This window comes from Hordeum vulgare, chromosome 7H (genome assembly GCF_904849725.1).
Source record: "Hordeum vulgare subsp. vulgare chromosome 7H, MorexV3_pseudomolecules_assembly, whole genome shotgun sequence".
Classification (NCBI taxonomy): domain Eukaryota; kingdom Viridiplantae; phylum Streptophyta; class Magnoliopsida; order Poales; family Poaceae; genus Hordeum; species Hordeum vulgare.
In genome coordinates, this window is record NC_058524.1 from 141,341,246 (window position 1) to 141,348,982 (window position 7,737).

Here is a 7,737-nt window from a genome sequence, read left to right on the forward strand (position 1 = left end):
GTGCAATACTTTGTATGTTGGTTCTTTCGATATATGGGGATGTACATTGATTTATATGTATATCATATATGTGTGGTGAATTATATATATGTGTTGGCAAGATTATGTGTGGTGAACTATATATCATATATGTGTGGTGAATTATATAAATGTGCTGTCAAATATATATATATATATGTGATGTGAAATATTATAAAACAAAAAAAAACAGGTACTATATAGGCTCTTTGCCGTCTGCCAGCTGATGGCACAGGTCTTTGCCATCCGCTGGCAGACGGCAAAGGCGCCACATGGCACCCAGCTATGCATCCTCGGGTGTCTATATAGGCTCTTTGCCGTCTGCTTCCAAGGGGGCAGACGGCAAAGAAGAGGGCACAGAGGAGGGGGGGAGGAGGAGGTAGACGGGAAAGAGTGGAGGGGGGAGGAGGAGGCAGACGACAAAGAAGAGGGGGCAGGCAGACGGCAAAGAAGAGGGGGGGAGGCAGACGGCAAAGAGGGGGGGGGATGAGGTGAAGGCAGACGACAAAGAAGAGGAGGAGGCAGACGGCAAAGCCTCCGTTAACGCCTAACGGAGGAAACGCATGTCGACTGCCGTCTCGAGCACTTCGCCAACTGCTCCTATGAAAAGCTGACGGCAAAGCTCTTTGCCGTCCGCTTTGGGGAGACAGACGACAAAGAAGGTACGATGCCGTCGTAGGCTGACGCAGAAATTTTGCCGGCCGTGAGATTCTTTGCCATTTGTCGTATTCTCTTTGCCGTCCGGGATTTTCTCTTTGCCGTCTGTGATGGCACACGGCAAAGAAGCTGATTCCTGTAGTGATAGGCATCCTTACACGCAAGAAAATCCTCAGCTATCTCTCCCTCCATAACGTAACCCTAAGGTATATCAGGCAATTCATATCTAGGAGAGCTAGATCTAACAGGAGCAAAAGCAGGTTCTATCTCAATAGTATCGGTAGTTTCAGAAGCATCACGAGCATTGGCAGTAACTCTAGCAATATGAGCATCAAGGAACACTCCTAATGGAACATCAGGCAAAGGAGTATCTCTAGCAGTATCAAGCATAGCATCATCAGGCAAAATAGCATCTCTACATCATCAGGCAAAGCAGTATCAAGCATAGCATCTCTAGCAGTATCAAGCATAGCATCTCTAGCAGTATCAAGCATAGTATCATCAGGCATAGTATCAAGCATAGCATCTCTAGCAGTAGTACCACAAGCATCATCAAGCACAGGCGACATATCAAGATTTCTAGCAGGAGGTGATGTCGCAAACATACTCATAACTGAAGGTGAATCAAGTGCAGAGCTTGATGGAAATTCCTTACCTCCCCTCGTATTTGAGGGCAAGACTTTGGTCTTCGGATCCTTCAGATTCTTCATAGTGATCAGCAGATATAAATCACAAGTGACTCAGAGAATATAGCAATACCTCTGGGCAACGGCGCCAGAAAAATGCTAACGTCAGTTGTGCTTCCCTGGCAATGGCTCCAGAAAAGGGCTGATCCTGCAATCTCTGGTGTTTGCTAGACGAATTCTTATGACAACAAACCTTCCCCTGCAACGGCACCAAAAGAATATTGAAAGCACTCCCTAGTAATGAGACTAGAAGAATGTTGTTGATGGCCCACCAGCGCGTTGGTTCGCAGCAGTTTTTGAGGGTAGAGTATTCGACCCAAATTTGTAGATCGCCTAAAGGAGGTGAGAGAATAATCTCGAGTATTAGCAGCTGAATTTGTCGGATTCAACCACACCTGAAAGCTTAGTATCTGCAAGCACAGTAGTAACAGCAAAGTAGTATGATAACAACGGTGTCAGAAACGATCTGTTGACGGTAGACTATTCCTAACAATTGTATCAATGGCACCTCTGTTGCCGCGTCGATGGAAGTTGTCAATTCCCGTCAACGGTCTGGTGAATCAACAGTGTAGCAGGTAGTAGCAGTGTAACGAGCAATAGGAGTGGCAAGGAACAAAAGTAGTGACAGCAGTAGCAAGTAGCAATAGTAGCAAGCGACAGTAGTAGCAACAATAGCAGCAGCAACTGAGAAAAACAAGTAACAGCAGTAGCAACATTAGTAGCAGCAGAAGAGCAAGACAAGTAACAGTAGTAGCAACAGTAGTAGCACCAGCAGAGCAAGACAAGTAACAGCAGTAGCAACAGTAGTAGCAGCAGCAGAGCAAGACAAGTAACAGCAGTAGCAACAGTAGTAGCAGCAGCAGAGCAAGACAAGTAACAGCAGTAGGACAAACTCGTAGGCAATGGGTCGGTGATTTGTTTGGATGATATTCATCATGCAACAACTATAACACGGAAAGATATGTGGCTAGCTCCCGTTCGTCAATGTGATGTAGGCATGAATTCCGTGTGTGGTCATACGTGCTTAGGGAAAAGAACTTGCATGACATCCATTGTCCATCCCTCCCATGGCAGCGGGGTCCAAAAGGAAACTACGGGATATTAAGGTTCTCCTTTTAATAAAGAACCGTACCAACGCATTAGCACTTGGTGAACACATGAACTCCTCAAACTATGGTCATCACCGGGAGTGGTTCCGGTTATTGTCACTCCGAGGTTGCCGGATCATAACACATAGTACGTAACTACAACTTGCAAGATCGGATCTAAAACACACATATATTTGTGACAACATAATAATTTCAGATCTGAAATCATGGCACTCGGGCCCTAGTGACAAGCATTAAGCATGGCAAAGTAGTAGCAGCATCAAATCTCAGAACATAGTGGATACTAGGGATCAATCCCCATCAAAACTAACTCGATTACATGATAGATCTCATCCTACTCATCACCGCCCAGCGAGCCTACGAATAGATTACTCACAAACGACGAAGAGCTTCATGGAATTGGAGAGGGAAGAAGGTCGATGATGAAGATGGCGACGATTTCCCCTCTCCGGAGCCCAAGACGGACTCCAGATCTGCCCTCCAAATGAAGAACAGGTGGTGCGGCGCCTCCGTATTGAAAACGCGATGAAAACTTCTCTTTTTATTTTTTCTGGGATGAAATACAACTTATAGAGCTGGAGTTGGGGGCGGCAGGTGCGTGTGGGCCCCACAAGCCTGTCCACCGCCACCAGGGGGTGGCGGAGCAAGGGCTTGTGGCCCACTGGCCCACCCCCTGAGGTGGAACTTGGCGCAGATATTTTTGATATTTTCCAAAACTCCTCCCCGTAAATTTTCAGGACGTTTGGAGAACTTTGATTTCTGCACAAAAATAGCAACTAGTCAATTCTGCTGAAAACAGCGTTAGTCCAGGTTAGTTCCATTCAAATCATGCAAATTATAGTCCAAAACAAGGGCAAAAGAGTTTGGAAAAGTAGATACGTTGGAGACGTATCAAAGATCCACCGAATAATATGAACCGTTCCAAAGATTCTTGCTGATGACAAATGGTCCTTCCCATGGCGGGGATAACTTATGCATACCAGTGTGGTCTTGAATCAACCGGAGCACTAAGTCGCCCTCTTGAAAAGTTCGGCTCTTGACTCGACGGCTGTGATAGCGTCGCAAATGTTGCTGATAAATCTCCGATCGTGATGCGGCCAAATCACGCTTCTCCTCCAAAGCGTCCAACGAGTCTTGACGTGCTAACTCGTTGTCCTGTTCCATATAAGTAGCGACTCATGGTGAATCGTGTCTGATGTCACTTGGTAACACAGCCTCTGCCCCGTAGACCAGAAAAAAGGGATTAAAACCCATAGAGCCATTTGGGGTGGTTCTGATGCTCCATAAAACTGAGGGCAGTTCTTAGACCCAACATCCCGGGGTACCATAAGCCGGGGCTTGATTGCTCGCAGTATTTCTTGATTCGCCCTCTCTTCCTGTCCATTAGACTGAGGGTGTGCGACTGCAGAAACGTCAAGCCGTATGTGCTCCCTTCCTCAAAACTCTTGCATTGCGCCTTTTGATAAATTAGTACCATTATCAGTAATGATACTATGAAGATATCCGAAGCTGAAGATCAACTTTTTCAGGAACTTGACAGCCATGTCTGCATCACAGCTACTAACCGGCTCTGCTTCAACCTACTTGGTAAACTTGTCAACCGCCACCAATAGGTGAGTCTTTTTGTTGGACCACATTTTGAAAGGACCAACCATGTCCAGCCCCCAGACTGCAAACGTCCATGTGATTGGGATCATCCTAATTCTTGAGCCGGCACATCCATCTTACGCCCAAATTTTTGGCAACCATCACATCGGCAAACTATATCCTCGGCATCTGCATGAGCCGTCAGCCAATAAAACCCATGCCTAAAGGCTTTGGATACCAAGGAGCATGACCCAGCATGATGACCAAAGTCGCCTGCATGAATTTCATTAAGAATCGCACATCCTTCCTCGGAAGAGACACACCTTTGAAATACTCCTGAAGTGCTTCGCTTATGCAACTCGCCGTTATGTATGACCATGGACTTGCATCAACGGACGAGTTGGCGGGCCAACAACTCATTAGTGGGTAACTCGCCTCGTGCCAGATACGCGATGTAGGGAATTTCCCAATCCAGGGTAGCACGGAGAGCCGCCACAAGTTGAGACTCAGGGTCTGGCACCGCTAAGTCTTCCTCTGAAGGCAGCCTCACCGATGGGTTCTGGAACACATCCAAAAAGACATTAGGGGGAACCGGCTTACGTTGTGAACCGAGACGTGAAAGAGAATCCGCCGCCTCATGGATCCGACAATCAATGTTATCCACTTGATAGCCATGAAAATGACCCGCCATGTCCAACACAGCTCGCCTATAAGCCGCCATTAAGGGGTCTCTGGAATCGGACGTGCCAGAAACTTGTTGTGCTACTAGATCTGAGTCTCCCAAACATCTGACTCGGCTGAGATTCATCTCTTTGGCGAGTCGCAACCCATGGAGCAGAGCTTCATATTCCGCCGCATTGTTGGTACATGGAAGCACGAGTCAAAGGACATAGCAGAATTTGTCACCTTGAGGCGAAGTCAACACCACGCCAGCCCCCGAGCCTTCCAGCTGCCTAGACCCGTCAAAATGGATGGTGCAATATGTGTGATCAGGCCTGTCTTCTGGAATCCGCTACTCGGTCCAGTCGTTCATGAAATCCACTAGTGCTTGAGACTTAATGGTTGTATGAGGGGTATATCGCACATGGCGAGGTCCTAAATTGATGGCCCACTTAGCAATCCGTCCAGTCGCTTCTCGATTCTGTATAATATCACCGAGGGGGCAGAACTAACCACCGTGATAGGATGCTCTTGAAAGTAGTGTTTCAACTTCCGACTCGCCATAAACACCCCAAAGACCAGCTTCTGCTAATGTGGGTAGCGCTGTTTGGAGAGGGTTAGGACTTCGCTGATAAAGTATACTCGTCGTTGAACCGGATATTCCTTCTCTTCTTCTTTACGCTTGACGACCACCACCACACTTACCTCTTTAGAATTGGCCGCGATGTACAAGAGCATAGGCTCCCTTTCAGTCAGAGCAGCCAATATAAGTGGATTAGCTAGTCGTTGCTTCAGGGCTTCGAAGGCTTCGTTGGCTTCATCCGTCCAAACAAAACGATCAGTTTTCTTGAGCAACTGATAAAGTGGGATGGCTTTCTCCCCAAGGCGACTTATAAAACAACTTAGAGCCGCGATGCGACCCGCTATGCGCTGAACTTGATTGATATTTGCCGGCTTGCCTAGCAAAGTGATCGCTTCAATTTTATCCGGGTTAGCTTCAGTGCCTCGCTCTGACACCAGAAAACCCAATAACTTTCCTGCGGGAACACCAAAAACACACTTGGTAGGGTTAAGTCTCATCTGGTATACGCGCAAATTGTCAAAAGTCTCCTTGAGGTCCTTCAAAAGTGATTCCTTCTTCTGGGACCTGACTACGATATCGTCAACGTAGGCGTGAACATTGCGTCCGATCTGGCTATGCAAGCAATTCTGGATGCAACGTTGATAAGTCGCCCCCGCACTTTTGAGCCCGAACGACATAGACACGTAACAGAAGGCTCCAAAGGGTGTTATGAAGGACGTTTGCTCCTGGTCTGCCACAACCATCTTGATCTGGTGGTATCCTGAGTAGGCATCCAAAAAATACAACTGCTCGCAACCCGCCGCAGAGTCAATGATTTGATCAATGCTAGGAAGGGCGAAGGTATCCTTTGGGCAAGCCCTGTTGAGGTTGGTGTAGTCAATGCACATGCGGAAGGTGCCATTCTTCTTGACCACCAAGACCGGGTTAGCCAACCATTCAGGATGGGAAACCTCAATGATGAACCCGGCGGCCAAAAGCCGGGCGAATTCCTCTCCAATTGCCTTACGTCGTTCTTCGTTAAACCGGCGAAGATACTGCCGAACCGACTTTACTTTAGGGTCAATATTAAGATGGTGCTCAGCGAATTCTCTCGGCACACCTGGCATGTTCGAAGGTTTCCATGCGAAGATGTCCCGATTCTCACAGATGAATTCGACGAGCGCGCTTTCCTATTTGGGATCTAGACCCGACCCAATGTTGAACTGCTTGGTTGAGTCGCCAGGCATGAAGTCTATCACCTTCGTGTCACCCATTGGTTTAAACTTGAGGGGCGGCTCTGAGTCGATTGTGGGTCTCTTGAGCGGTGTCATATCTGTCGGATCAACATTGGCTTGGTGAAACTTGAGCTCCTCGGCCGCACAAGCCGACTCGGCATAAGCCGCGTCTCCTTCCTCGCATTCTTGGGATATTTTCCTGTCCCCATTGATCATGATAGTCCCCCTAGGACCAAGCATTTTGAGCTTCAGGTAAACATAACATGGGCGGGTCATGAACCGAGCGTAAGCCGGTCTGCCGAACAGTGCGTGGTAAGGGCTCTTGATCTTGACCACCTCAAACATGAGGGACTCGCTCCTGTAGTTAGACTCCGTGCCAAAATCTACGTTAAGTTTGATTCACCCAATAGGGTATGCCGACTTACCCGGAATAATACCGTGGAAAACTGTGGAATATGGCATCAAGTCTTTCTCTGAGAAATTCATCCTCTAGAAGGTATCAAAATATAAGATGTTAATGTTGCTGCCACCATCCATAAGGACTTTGGAAAGGGTGTAACCTCCGACTAGGGGAGCCACGACCAAAGTCAAGTCGCCGGGGTTATCAACTCGGGGCGGGTGATCTTCCCTACTCCAGGTAATGGGCTGCTCAGACCAATTGATGTTCCTAGGGAGCGCCGGCTCAACCACGCTAAAAGTTCTATGTTTCACCTTTTGGTCCGTTTGCAAGTGCTGGTGGTGAACACGTGATATTGCCTGCTATTCAACTGCTTAGGATTATTCTGAAAACCACCATTGTCATCCTGCTGCTGGGGATCACCTTGCGGGGGCGGTTGCTGAAACACGCCCTCCGGGTTGTACCGCTGTTGATTGTGAACCTGGTACTTTCCAGCATTAGACTGTGACCGGCCCTGCGGGCCCGGGTTAGGGAAATCCACCGAACAGGCTTCGGTGTGACCCGGACGTGCCGAACTATTCCTGTCGTCTGCCAAGAGTGGGTAGACGGTTCTTCGGGGATGGGCCGACTCATCCGGTCGTTGGACATAGTGTTGTAGGTCAACGATGGTCATCGGGCGTTTGCAAGTTCCTCAGAAATTCTTGATGAAACGTTCCTTCAACTCCGCCCAAGTGTTGATGGAATTGGGCGGCAGGTTTTTCAACCATGTGTGCGCCGTCCCCTCGAGCATCATGGTAAAATACTTGGCGCAGACCGCCTCATTCAC